The sequence below is a fragment of the Abramis brama genome, assembly GCF_963993115.1.
Source record: "Abramis brama genome assembly, chromosome: 10".
In the NCBI taxonomy this organism is placed as follows: Eukaryota; Metazoa; Chordata; class Actinopteri; order Cypriniformes; family Leuciscidae; genus Abramis; species Abramis brama.
In genome coordinates, this window is record NC_139972.1 from 18,807,897 (window position 1) to 18,823,133 (window position 15,237).

At 36.7% G+C, this 15,237-nt stretch overlaps 1 protein-coding gene across 2 annotated transcripts in view; it reads left to right on the plus strand.

The window, feature by feature from the left end:
• grik4 (glutamate receptor, ionotropic, kainate 4) overlaps positions 1–15,237 on the plus strand; it is a 397,525-nt gene that overhangs the window by 335,271 nt on the left and 47,017 nt on the right. The window lies entirely within an intron of this gene.

Below are 15,237 nucleotides of genomic sequence, written 5' to 3' on the forward strand. Positions count from 1 at the left end.
AGTCCGTTGAGGTCAGACTCAAGTAAAAACATGAACACGCTGTGTGTTTATAGTAGAAATTGAAGTTGTACTTCTAATTAAAACCTACATTGACACTGTTTTTCATATTTAACTCTTTCCTCGCCATTGACGTAAATTTTCGTCATTTGTGAGAAAACACCTCCCCGCCATTGACGGAATTTTCTGGCTTTCTGTGTTTTCACTGTTATACGGTAGGGGCGCTATGACACATCTTCTGAAAGAGTACTGAATCTCCTGATCAAAACACATGTGAAGAAGATGCAAAAACAAGCAATATCAAATGTCATATCAAAGCTATAGGACTGTGCAAGCTTTGGGGTTGTTGATGGACTCGATCTACTCCATCTATGTTTTAATCATCGTTCTGAATCTGATCTGGATGTAGTCTTTGACAAAAATGTGATTTTCTCAGCTTTTTGCTCAATATATATATATATATATATATATATATATATATATATATATATATTATTATTATTATTTTTTATGAAGTTTGCCCACATTCAAGTGTTGATAAAAAACAATGCATGAAGCTAGAATAAAACAGATTTTTTTTACATTTTTTTTTTAAGTAGAGGGTCTGTTCTTTCTTTTGATATATTGTTAAAACTGTAAAGTGGCTTGCTTTAAAGCAGTCTATTTTACAAAGTGGTTTATAATTAAACGTGATTTGAGATTATGATCAGATGCTTTCTTAACTGCTGTTTTCTCACTATTGTTGTTCACATATTTACATATTCCTCTAAACGCTACACCCAGCAGTGTGGGCGACGTCGGGATGTTCACTAACAGTATATTGCTGCAAGGGTATTTCAAACTTCTTTTTACCCCTAAGCAAAGAACATAAAATAACTTCACCTTGAGTATATAAGAGTATATAAGGGCCTTAAGAGTGTGTTTTTTCTCTTTGAGCTTTTACCTGGTCCATCATCTGGCCTACGAATCATCCTCTGACCTTGTTTTTATGGCTAATTGCTCAACACAAGCTACATTTTTAACACTGCAGATGCTGTGTTCTGCTCCTGAGAAAATGAAGAGTGAAAGAAAAACAGATAAAGAGAAATGAGAGTCTGAAAAAGTCCAGAGGTCATGAGAGCCAGTAACTACGCTTACTTGAAAAGAAGCCGGAGAGGCACGCAAGACTTGTCTGCTTTTAGCAACGGACATTAAAGCCAATATGTTTGTATTCAGTGAGTGTTTTGGGTAATTAAAGTGAGGGGGGTTGTGTGAACGTGGTCTTTCAGAGGACAGATAAAGACTGTTTGATTGTAGACCACAGGGGAGTCCTTTATGTGTCTTTGCTTTGTCTTGGCTGTATAGATTGGAGGCAGTTCTCTTATAATGTTAAAGTTTCCAGAAACAAAAAATGTTGGGAAATTTTACATTTATTAATTTAGTAGTCGCTTTTATCCTAAGCAACTTTTGAGAAATGCAAACAAGCGATTCATCTAAAGAGTCAATACGAGAAATGCTATTAATACATAGTTTCAGAATACCATCCTTCAGGATAGTAAAAGGTAGAATAGGGAGGGATTAAGGATGAGTGAGAGCATTGGTGAGGGAATAGTAAAAACATTTTTTTTTTATTCAGCAGGCTGCAGTTAAGTGCTCATGATGAGAGGATTTTCAGCTGTTTCTTGAAAATTGTCAGGGATTTGGCTCTCCGGAGATGGTTGGGAGGACATGGAGGAAAATGTTCTTGAGAGTGATTTTATGCCTTTCGGAGGCTCTTTGAGGGCACGTGAACTTGTAAGAGAGAGGGTAGGTAGGAGGGTGTGTAGCCCGTGGTCAGTCTGTACCATTTTCTACTCTCTCTCTCCCTAACCAGCTGCAAAGGCAACGAACGACAGGGGATTCTATTCTATTCTTATCTTATACATATCTTATTCCATTGTGCATGAGAGAGGGAGTCTGCCCACACGCTCTTCTGATTGGCTGTGATTTGTCATTGATTTTGTCACATCTTGTTGCCCTGTCATGTCTGGTGTGGACAGACAATTTGCTTGTCACTGGAATCTTGTCACATCACGTCTGGCTATGACACAATGTTAGATCTAAACAGGTTGTTTTTGCTTCTGCACCTTTAATATGTCTTGAAAAATTATGCATGTTATGATTGGCTAATCATTTTGTATGTAAAATGCTGTATTAAGATGTGATATTGCCATCCATTATTAAGTGCTGATGGTTTTGAAATTGATACCATGACACATTTGTGCGTCTATATACACTGTAAAAATAAAAGGTGTCTGGAGGAACCTTTTGGGGTTCTTCACTTCGCCACACCGGCGGAACCGTCTGTAGATCCTCTAGGCACCCTTTAAAAAGGGCCGGTTCTCTGAGGAACCACACAAGTTTCCTGAGGAACTCTTATATTAGGCACTGTGTGGAACCACTTTGGGTGCCTCCAGGAACCAAATTTAATTTTTTTTAAATATTTAATTTCACATTGTTACTGTGGTTACCTTTGACTTCTGTTATAATAAACAAATTGAACCAAATACAAAATAAGAATTGTTTATTACATATTTGATATTCATTTTTATACATACACTTCCATGCACATAGGAAAAAAGCTAACTATAGATTAATATCAATGAATACACAATAAAATAGTATAATACATAAGCAACATGAACAATCAACCATGTATATACAATAGGCTATACAAGAAAAGACATCTCAACAAAATGCATGGAAACACATATGTTCCACGAAATAAATCAATGTAAAAAAATTACATTTTGACTAATTAAAAATGTCCATCTTTACTTAACTTTAAAACATTTGTGTTTCAGTCCGATGGTAAGTCCAAAAGCTCTATCAGATGCCAAAAACAAACAACAAACAGTGCTAATATACACTCATTGTGCTGTAATATTCCTGAAAATTATGATCCTAACCTTTATGTCTATACCGAAATCTCAGATGGTTAGACTATTCCGACTATTTTGAATCATAAAATGTTGAAGTCTGGGATGCCGTTAGACTGTAATGTTCACTATGGCTTTTGAAAAGCTTAAATGTCTGACTTAAATCAACAGTGTTCATAAATGGTTGTTGAGTATTCTCATGAAACAAGATAGAGGAAGTAGAAGTAGAGGCTTTGACCCGGAAACAGTATTAAGGTGCAGTAAAATGATCTGTTCTGTGAATGTTCACTGGTGAATTCCAGTCATTTCAATAAGAATCCACATGATCAGCAATTTCGTTTGTGGTCAAAAATTTCACTATGGGACCAAGTTGGTGTGAGGTACTTAAAGAGTTAGAAAAGTGAAAAAGTACAGCAGATTCGTTTTCCGTGTGTTTTTCCTCTTTTCTGGTGGATGGTCCAGGCACTTCAATGATTTTCAGGTCTACAGGAGGATTTTTATTCTTGTTCAAACTTGCATTTCAGTTTACCACGATCCCTGCAAAGTACAAAATTTACTGTTAGTAAGGTTATTAAAGTGATAGTTGTGAAATTTAAATATTTTCCTCAGCCTTGTGACGTTCCAAACCTGTATGACTTTCTGTCTGTGGAACCCAAAAGCAGATCTCAGGCATAATGCAACCCCAGTCACTGTTCGCTTTCACTGCATGAAACACAAGCAGAAAAAAATTGTGTAAATCATTCATGAAACCATTCTTATGTACACTTGTCTAGCTCAATTCAATGCAACAATTTATGTAAAAATGGTTAAGATCCAAAAATGTCCCAGAAAAGATCCTAAAAATAATCAATGAGTTCACAACTCATGTGTTATGGGTTGTGTTGTAAGTCTTCTGAAGCCATATAATAGCTTTTTCCTTTTTTTTGTCGAAAAAGACTAAACTTGAAGTTATAATTCAGAGTTAAAATGTCTTATATTCAAATGCAAATGATAAAGCATAGCATGCATAGTAGGGGTGGGGAAAAAAAAACGATTCTTAGATGCATCGCGATGCGGACGTGGACGATTCTGAATCGATTCACAAATGTCAAAAATCGATTTTCTAAAAAATTATTTTTTTTTTCTAATAACGTAATATTGATGGAACGCAAAAGGCGGAACTCTAAAGCGGACGTGCAGTGCGCGTGCAGTCTGTGGCGCACGCATAACAGAGTCACGCACAAAACAGACGCATGATGGCTGAGCGCCAAATTCGAACGGCACCCTCTTTGTTAAAAGCTAACGTATGGAAAGTTGGCAATTTCATTGTTACCTATTTAGTATTTTTTGAATGAGAGCTGCTTTCTGTATTGTTTAGTTTTCACATCAATATGCTGTAAACCGATCTGTTATACGTACGTTATACTGCCCTGCAATATGTGCAATGCCAGTCACAAAAATTTACATTTTGACTGTGCTCTCTGCAGATGTTCATTCACTTTTTTTGTATAAGCTGTTTTTGATTGTGGTATACAGCAAACGTTTCAAGTCATAACTCTTTATTATTTAGTTGTGTATAAGAGCGGCTTTGTATGTTACTAATTATTCCGAATATGCGCAAGTCCACAAGCATTATATGAGAGCTGCTAGTACATAATTCTATATTTTTGAACGAAAACTGTTTGTGAATTTGCTACAGCAAAATGTTTTTTTTTGTCTGAAGGATTATATTGCTCATTGGAAATAACAAGAGGATGTTGGTTAGAAGTCTATTATTAAATGCTAGAGATTCAGAATATGCTGAAGTTTGTATTAATTTACTACAAGTACGCTGCTAGTACAGGCACACATTTATTTTCCTGTTGGTTCTTTGCAATGTTGGGACATATGCTGGCAAATGTAACCTTACAGTTGACTTGCCAAATCACTTCCATTCCATTTGTTTTATTAATAAAATTAATATAGGAAGTATTGGAAGTAAGTTCGTTATGGGTCATCATAAGTACTTTGCTTTAAAAGTACCAAGTAGTAAAAATAAATAAATAATCGTTAATAATCGATAATCGTTACCATCTGAATCGTAATCGAATCGAATCGTGAGGTGCCTAGAGATTCCCACCCCTAATGCATAGCATAGCATTATTTGTGAACCAAACCTGTGATATTATTTTTCTGAGTAACATGAATGAGATTTGAGAGCATGAGGGAAGATTTTCAGAGAATAACTGATTAAAAAACACAAGTACACAGTCAAACTAACAATACAATTTCACACAGCTAAAGTTCATAGTAATAAAGTACTTGCATGTGGTGCAGGTAACTTACTGTAATTCAATGTTGTCACTGAAATATTCAGATTATTTTAGAAATGTAATGGTTGTTCTGGGGAAACAAAAGAACAAAGCTGATTATTCACAACATAATATTTATTGACCAGTAAATGGCTTTAAAATGGTATGTGAGAGAATGAGGGAACATGTAGTGAGTAAAGTTAGGCTAAACAAAAACAGACCAAACTATATTAACCTGCTTTTGTTATTCATAACAAACACCAATGAGACAGCAGGAATCAGCTAAATTAGTTAGGCTATATCAGCAATTTGAAGACACAGTTGTACAGAATATGTTGAATTGAATGGCTAAATCAATCTAAGACAATAAGTCAATAATTTCCATTTGTTCATTAGATCAACGTAGTTAGCATCGCGGCTAAAACCTTCATACCAGATACTGTGCAATAAACGAGTGGTAAACACTGTAAAAACGTAGTAATGTATAATAAATTTAGTTTATATATATATGTGTGTTTGAATATATAGTGAGTAGACTCTGTATGTATATTTATTTGGCGAGTTTACAAACCTTGTAACAGAGAGCCGAACAAACGGCGGAAGCTTTGATGAGAGGAGCCGTTACTTTCAAACCCGATGACGTCGATCAGCTGAGCTTTGATGTGCACGAGCAGCGCAAGCATCACTGAAGCGACGACAGCTGAGGAATAGCAGCAGTTTCGTGACAGAATAAAACTTCTCTCCTCCTGGTTCTTCTTCTTCATATTATTAATATTATTATTATTTAGTGTTGTTGTTTAAGGTTTAAATTACTTAATAAAATAGGCCTATACTAAATAAATGTAAGCTACCCAAGTGAAAAAGACGTAGGCTAACTGTTAAATGTATTAAAAATGGATTAAAGTATATTTGTATTGTAGGTCTACTAAACACACACTCAAGTACATTTTTAATACATTTAATAGTACGTCTTTTTCACCTGGGTATGTATACTGAATCAAACTTAATAACCTGTAATAATAATAATAATAGGATACTAATAATCTTATTCTGGCCTCACTGAACCATTGGGATCCTCCAGATGCTGGCTTTAACATAAGAGATCTTCCAGGAACCACTTAAATGTTAAAAGATCTTCCAATAACCCTTTTATCGCATTCAAGTTCCTCTATTTTCCCCCATAGCACTTCGAGGTCTCATGGTAATGAAAAGGTGACTCCAGAACCTCTGAACTAAATACAAAGTGCTTAAAGGATCCCATAAGTTCCAGCAAGAACCTCAAAGTTTGTCAATGCTCCTCCAGTAACCCTACTATAGGAGAAAGAGCTTTGAGGCACTTAAATTACATTTTGAAGTTCCTTGAGTATCCGACAGGATATTTGAGGCTCCTTTAGTTTTTACAGTGTAGATGCAGGATTGGTTTTCAGGACATATTTTAATTTTCACTCTTTCTTTCTTCCTTACTAACTTCCTTCTTTTAACTTCATCTCTTTTCTCAGCTTTAGGGCCAATCTCATTTCTCTGTCTTACCCCTTCCCCTTCCCCTTCCCCTTCCCCTTCCCCTTCCCCTTCCCCTACCCCTTCCCCAACCCTTTTGTCTGCGTCTTCCCCTTCCCCTTGCCCCTCGATACCGAGTGAAGGGGGGTAGGGGGAAGAACATTTCTCTAAGAAATGAGACACCACTCGATTACCGTTTGCGTCATCTTCCCTTTCCGCTAGCTGGCTGCTACGTCAACAGAGGCGATATAAGCAAACGAAGATGCCGTTGTCTCGGGTTGTGATATCGATTGCCTGGTCTCGCTTTATCTTTGCACGCTTGTGTGCCATCAGTCAAAGACATTGTTTCATTGTATTTAACGGCGGCGCCGGCGACACCATAGCTAAGCAAAACATTAGCAAACGGCAAATAGCGCATAGCTGCTAGCTAGCGGTTAACTAGCGATTCAAAACAAAAACATTACAATTAAAACCGCTTGAACATTTTATTAAACGTATCATAAAACACGATTGTCATTAAACTGCTGAAAATACTTATATTTGTGTGACTCACTTCTGGGAAATTCCTACCCCTCTCTTTCAAGTGTGGTCCTCCGCAAACTTCGTTTCAAGGGCTATGTAGCCCTACGCCTTGGCCCTAGCCCTTAATCAAAATGAGAATTGGGACACCACTTCTCCTTTGGGACACCCCTTCCCCGCGCAAAACCGAGGGGAAGGGGTAAGAGTAAGGGGTAAGACAGAGAAATGAGATGCAGCCTTAGTCTTAAAATGACTGTAAATGTACTTTTCTATTTTTACATAATCAACAGAAATACAAATCATCCAAAACCGATATAAATCCAATTTACTATTACATATAAATTATCCCAAAAGCATTACATAGTCCTCTCCCTCTCTTTTCATGGGTAAAAATCTAATATGCATTAAAGAACTCTATGAAATTCTAGTTCAATAACTCTTAAATGAACTGTATTATAATCAAGGCCATGACACCTACATGCAGCGTATTTACAGTATTTGCTCTGAGTGACAAAAACGCATTAATCCGTTGTCGCTCCAAATATTTTTTATCTTCTAGGCTGTCTTCTCATTGACTAACGTCAACTTGAGCCAAGTGGAGAACCTGATGTACAAATTTAAGGCTATACATGAGCGTAAATTCAAAGCTTTTTCAAGGACTGTTTTGTAGTTATTTTTCAAAGCAATCTTAAGGTAAAATACATTGTAATCTGAAATGCATAGTCTGTAAAAAATCGAGGAAAATTACTGACATGGCCAATTCAGGCGGGATTAAAAATGACAAAAAGCGCTGGTAATTATTACATCACCCCACCTCTGAGAAGGGCTTACGTTTCCATAAATGGGCAACGTGGTGTGAAGAGGGAGCTTTGCTTTATGAATGTCAGAGTATCTCTATACAGTGCAATGAAAAGAGCAAGGAAAATCCTGTTTTCTCCTATGCCCTTCAAGGATATATTGAGACATAAGTCTAGTCTGTTTTTGTATTTTCTGGATCCTCCTGGTAGAGCAGCTAAGTATCATGTGCTGGGTACATTTCTTCTTTTTTTTTTAATTATATTTATAGATAGATAGATAGATAGATAGATAGATAGATAGATAGATAGATAGATAGATAGATAGATAGATAGATAGATAGATAGATTAATTTATATTTATATTTATTAATTTTCCTTTTTTACATTAATTTTATTAATTGATTTATATATTTTATTTTGTAAATTATTACTATTCATTACCATTACTGACACCTTTTTTTTTTTTTTTATACTTTTAATTAAAATAAAATGATCATTTAATTATCATTTAATACTTTTGTTCTGTTTCTTTCTTTACTTGTACTGGTTTTATATAACAATTTTTTTTAAAACTTTTTTTATATATATATTTGTTTTGTGTAATATTGTTATTATTATATTTGTACTTCTTTTAAAATGTTTCGTTATTATTAATACTTTTTTCTTTTCTTTACTTGTCACTGCTTTTGTTGTGTGTATTGATGCCTTGCCAATATTGTACATATAACAATCATGCTGATAAAGTGCTTTGAAATTGATTTCTCCATTCGCCATTACCCATGCACAGCCAGTCAGGACCTTTATAGAGTTGGAGGAGGAAAGAGCTAAAGTAGAGATAGAGGATGAATGAGGAATGATAAAAAGGCAGTATGCAGGATTTGGTCTCAGCATATCTTCCCTCCTCTCTTTTCAGTGTTAGCATCCGGACAGTGTGAGCTTCTTCTGAGCATTGTTAAGTATGTGTGGGGGGGCGTCTGTAGAAAGCTTTGATGTGAGCTGTGCTTTGGGTGGAGCTTGACGGGCTCTGATCTCCAGTGTCTCCTCATTATGGCAGTGGCCCCGCAGCAAGCGGATAATGTCAAATAATGAATGTTGAAATTGGCTCAGCTATTTGGGAATAACAAGAAATGTTTTTCTTTTGGCGGTTATGTGCTGCAAATTGAAATTTTGATTGTAGTAAAAGGTCAGATTTTGAAAGGGAGTATACCCACCTGACCTTTCCATCCAGCTTTTAACTCTTTATCCGTCGGCGTATGTTTTCCGCTAATGACTGCAGGTGTGACATTCTCCTCGTTCAACATGAGAGGAGGGAATTCTGGCCTCTGAATAAACGGCATTGGGCAGCCATCAAACGAGGCGATGTGGACTTGTTTTTGAGTTGCGGGTCGCAGGGTCACCCGGTTTGTGAAGAACACTCACAGATTGGTGCGAAGACACTTTGTAGTATGGCAGCTTGGCAGAGCTCCACACAAAGATAGTGTCATTCAACCACTGTATACACCCACTTCACGTTCAAACACATTTCTGAGACCCTGGACTCATACACTGATAGTTTGATAGCAGGTTGACAAGTCACACACAGATACAGTTCCTTTTTGTCCTTGTTCTCCATTCGAGAACTGACTGAATGGTTTTGGCAGCTCACAATAGGCATTCATGTTATCTTTGGAGCTGCAGTGCTTTCTAAGGTTTATCCGTCGCCCCTTCTTCCTCTCCTCCATCTTTCCCACACTACTGTATTGATCTGTGTCGACTTCTTCATGCCTCCATTCACAGAATATACAGTACTAGACTCTGCCTGCCTGTTTCAGCCACCCCACTGGTTTCCATTATTGGGCAGATTTATAGAGAAGCAGAATAGGAAAAGTAAAAAAAAAGAGAGAGAGAGATGAGATGAGATGAGAGACAGATAAAGCGTGAAGGAGTGTGTCGGCACAGCTGAGGTGATAATTGCATATGTAGAAGCCAGGTATAGAGCTCTATGATTATTGCTGACAATCACTAACCTGACATTATCAGAAAGCTAAAACGCATGCAGGGTTGTACATTTGTACCTCTTCTTTACTTTTATCCTCTGCAACCTTCCACAGAACTTTCTTTTTAGCATTACAGTGGAAAAAACCTACAACAACACCTCTGCAGACTGACTGATGTTGAACTTGAGATGTCTGTCCCTGAGTACATTACGAGCTTTGATCAGGCATACAAGATGCTATAAGTACCGTTTGTACAAGCAGTAGAGCTCAAATTTGACTTTGATATTGTGTACCTGTCAGCGGTAATTAATTACAAGCACTCAAAGCTCTTGATTAATCGCGACTCGTTTGAATGAACAGGATATGGGTCCTGCTCAGCCAGTTACTCCCATTTACCTTGGCTTGTTGCTCTCATTTTACACACTTAATTACCACAACTGCTCCCTTATAGCCTCTTAGGGACCCAGTGTAGAAAATGAGTCACTTGCTGGGCCTTTGTTGTGATTATTTATACCAAAGGCATGAAGCGGACTAAAGACCTTTAAGGGTATTAAACTGTGCAATCAATTCATCTTTAAATCAGAGGGAATCATGGTCAAACGCTCAAATGGTGCCACTGAACTTTAGGCCGTTTTCATTAGATTCTCTTGGGAAAAGCATGCTTTTTTTTCCACAAGTACTATTTCTCATACTTAAGGAGTAAAGTATACTATTTTTATTTATATAGCACCTTTCCATTGCTCAAGGACGCTTTACAATGTAGATTCAATAAAGAAAACATAGTACCAGTAGTGTAGACAAAGATAGCAGACAATAGTACAAGAAATAGTAATAGAATATTATAGGTGGTAGATGCGAACAAAGAAAATACAAAGACATAGAAAGGGTATCACATAGCAAAATTGATTTAATCAGATAAACAAAATACAGAATATTACATAGGAATGATAACATTTAGAAAACAAATAGGTTTTAAAATGCGATTTGAAGTCAGAAATATTATTAATGCAACAAAGTTAAACTATATTAGCCGCTATGGATGGTAATTTTCTGTTAATTACAAGCATGTGCTGCAGTTATGTCGTCTGCCGCCTTAAGATCATTAAAGTCAGATGGATTACGATTGGCTGTCAATGTTTTTTTTTATCATTCATCAGCTGGAAAAAATCATTCTGAAAGTGTGCGTGCATGCATGCTTGTGTATCTGCTCTAGTTTGCCACTCTGGGCATGTTTTGTTCTTCATGTTTGTCAGAGCTGTTTGTGTTGAGTAGATGGCTACTCTCAGAGCAGTTCCTCCCTATTGGATGATATCCAGACTCTCTTCTGCCCACAGCTTTACTGCACAGTCCCTCACTGTCCCTGACTGCACTCACTGCCTACACATCCTCCTCCTCTCTTTTCTTAATGTCTCTCCTAATAAATCCTAATTGTTGTTGAAATCGCACCCTCTCTCAGTTGAAATTGTTTGGAGCTGTGGTTTCTTTTCAGCTCTGCTCCTCATCTCAGCCATGTGTTTCTTATTCCACAGAGCCATCAAGGCTGTTTGGCTGCCGCTGGATTTCATTTGTGAGAGTAAGGTTGTATTTCTACCACAGAGGCGAGGAAGGAACGAAATAGAAAGCAGGATCTTTTGATCATATTCTCAGAGGAGATCTTTGATTCCAGGTGTTCTTGCATTCTTACTTTCTCCTTTCTTCATCTCTTACAATGTTTACTGCAAAACTTTTTTTTCCCTAATTCTATACACAAGATTAATTTACTTGCAAAACTGTTTATTATTATAATAATTAAGACATTAAGACTGGTTTTCAAAGAATATATTAATTTTATTTGTATTATCACACTGGCAAATTGGTATTTTAATTGTTTTTACTTTTTTATATATGTATTTGTTTTATTTTAAAGGTGACATATCATGAAAATCTGACTTTTTCCATGTTTAAGTGCTATAATTGGTCCCCGGTGCATCTACCAACACAGAAAACATGAAAAGTGACAATCCAGTAACTTTGTTTTAGTAAGCCTTTCTCTGCAGGCGTGTCAAAAAATAAGCCAATCAGATTTCGCTCCCCTTCTGATGTAGGAAGGGAATATTACCGCCCCTTAATCTGCACGTTTCCACCCACAGCGCCTTAAGTGACAACAGTGTAACCAGTTCTAACACAATGGCAAAAGTTTGAGCAAAGCATGTAAACTGTTCTGTCGTTGGCTGCACAGACGAGCATAGAACAGTATTTAGAGCCCCAGACTCAGATGATACAAGAGAGCAGTGGATTAACTTTATTTTCAACGGAAATCCCCAAGAAACAGATGAATCAATGTAACTCCACAACAAACATAAATGTATCCACTAACCATTCAGAAACGTCCAGGTGCGTCTAAAAGTTGCAACCTCTTCCTGAGTCTCTCCGTAAGGCTTCACTCCGCTATTGGTTATTTCTGAGATTTTGGATGAGTGAGATTATTTGCGTGTTTTGTTATTGTATCCGAAGCTCGTGTAAAGGATCGACCGTCTTCTGAACGGAGGTGGGCAGCAGCAGCTCCTTTGCATTTAAAGGGACACACACAAAAACGGAGCATTTTTGCTCACACCCTAAAAGGGGGAAATTTGACAAGCTATAACAAATGATCCGAGGGGTATTTTGAGCTGAAATTTCACAGACACATTCTGGGGACACCATAGATTTATATTACATCTTGTGAAAAGGGGCATAATATGTCACCTTTAATGTTACAGAATTTTGTTAGATTTATGCTTAACCCTTAAATGCATGAATGTTTTGCCAATCATTACATATTTGGGTCTTTAGTGACCCGGATCTATATCTAGCACGGATGGATCTCTACCTGTCGTGATACTATAAAACTCTCCTGATATTAAAGTAACGATTACAGAGGAATAAAATAAAGGATATTTTGTTACTTTTTGGAGCTTATAAGGATTCAGTTTGAGCAGATGTTTTATACCACCATCACTGTCCTTGTCAGAGCTCATTTCCCATTACATTCAGCATCTGGCTCATATTCGCCACCTCAAACATATTCTCAAAACTATCTTCAAAATCAATATTTTGATTCAACTGAAATTCAACTGGAAAACAAGACAAAAGTAATAATTAAGTTTTTTTTTTCGCAATGTGCTTTGAGAAACAGGTTAACAGTTGAAAGAATGTTGAGCTATTTACAAAAGGATTATCCTCAGCATTTTGCGAACTCATGAGGATATCGAGCAGCTGCTCTCCTTTGCAACATAAAAGTCAAGCTAGAGCAGATGTATTTTGCCCTTGTTTTTTGGAATGTTTCATGCAAGGTGACCCATGCATGCAGGATCTGGAGAATTGTTCCTGGTTCTCTGGCTGTAGTATCCATAAAGTCCTTAACTGCATTACTAGGTTGTTTTTTTGTTTCTATACATTCACTTTGAACAAAAAAATAAATAATTCTCCCCTGTTTGTGGCCCTTGACACCTTGGTATCTCAGAGAGCAGGTAATTTTAGATCCAGTGCAGTGCTGCAGCATCTTCCCCTGTGTCGTTTGGGTCTACAGAAACGCTGGGGATCAGGTAGTGAAGGGATGATAAATAGAGCAGCACCTCTGCAGAACACTTTAAGCAGGAGACCCAATGAACCATGCAGCTTTGTAATTATAATAAAAAATAAAAATTATGGGTTATTTGGGACTGCCATGTGTGCTGGGTGGAGACTCAGCCTCCCATTAAAGGCAGTGTGGCCCCCATATAGGCGGTCTAGCAGAGGGGTGCCAGCCAAAACCGGAATGATAATGAGGACATTGGCTCGCTTCAGAGAATTGGGGTGTAATTGAGTTAATGAATGCATTCTGTTGCATCTCTGATTGAGCGCATGTCCCTTCACCACTTCCTTTAAAGTGTTCCGTGTGTGTGTGTGTGTGTCGTAAGCTTTCTTCCGCATTCTCCTCCACCTGACATTGAGCCTTAAAGGAATAGTTCTTGCAGGAATTAAAATGGTCATTATTTTTTTCCTCCATTTGTGTCGTTGTTTCTTACCTGTATGACTTTATTTCTTCTGTGGAACACAAACAAGTGAATTTTTTATTTACCATATCCTGGTCACTCTTTTTAATATGAAAGTAAATAGGAACTGGGAATGTTATGCTTCAGAATGACAAAAATATTTTTTTGGGGCTTTTTTGGCTTGGGGTAAAAATGCCACCAAAATGCCCCCAAATCAAATTGAACAAGTTTGTCGTATGCATTGAGTAAAGGTTAGACCATGCAATGAAAAGCTTACATTTGAAGAAATAAAAAGGGAAAAAAAAGATGCATCAATTAAAAAAAATCTAAATATCTAAAAACAAAAACAACTCAAAAAAATATTTTCAAAATTTATGATAAAAAGTGAAATGTAAATCAAATCCAGCATAAATAATTGCAATTACAATGCGATTGTGGCATTACATTTAGATAGGCTCAGGTTGCATCCGATTTCATTTTTTTGCAGCAGCAGCAGCAGCATTGAGCATTATAACCAATCACACATGTTTCTGTTGAGCTTATGAATGCAATGTCGAATCAGAGGCATTTAGATTAATCACTTCTGAAAACGCTTTGTTTACATTGTTTAGTGTACGCTCACTCTTGCAAATTCTTATAAACAACAAATACAGATACAATGTAAGCAATATTTTCATTTTGCAATGTAGAGAGCTTCAGTGATTATAAAGCGTGTTTTGTTTTGTTTTTCAAACACAATTTCGAACTGGGAATAAATTATATACACAAAGCTTGCAAAGATTGTTACCCATCACTAAAGAGATCCATGTCTTCAGTCTTGTGCAAGTTGTGCACTCTCGCTTGACTGAAGTCATCTATCGCTTTAATGATGGGGAACGTTCATGGCTTGCTTTCTGTATATAATTTATTCCCAGTTTGAATAACTGCTTTGTTTTTCATGCTACTAAAATAACCAATGTTAAGTCTTGATTTTCTAATTCATAAATGGTTGTTAGCTTGTTTTGTCTGTGCAGCCTACAAGAATATGATGTGCCATATCCGCTATTAATAGTCATGTGCCTCAACAAGTAAAGTCATAACATAATGATACATTTGCAAATCATTAGCTAATGATTAATTAAAGCAGACGATTCGAAGTTGAAGTACTTGACTTCAACCCATTAATTAACACATTAATTTACACTATTAGTTAATAAAATATGTTAATAAGGAACTAATACATTATGACACATTTACATTAATGGTTTAGTTCTTCATGAGTCATATTATCTGTGCATTAGTTAAGCATGAAC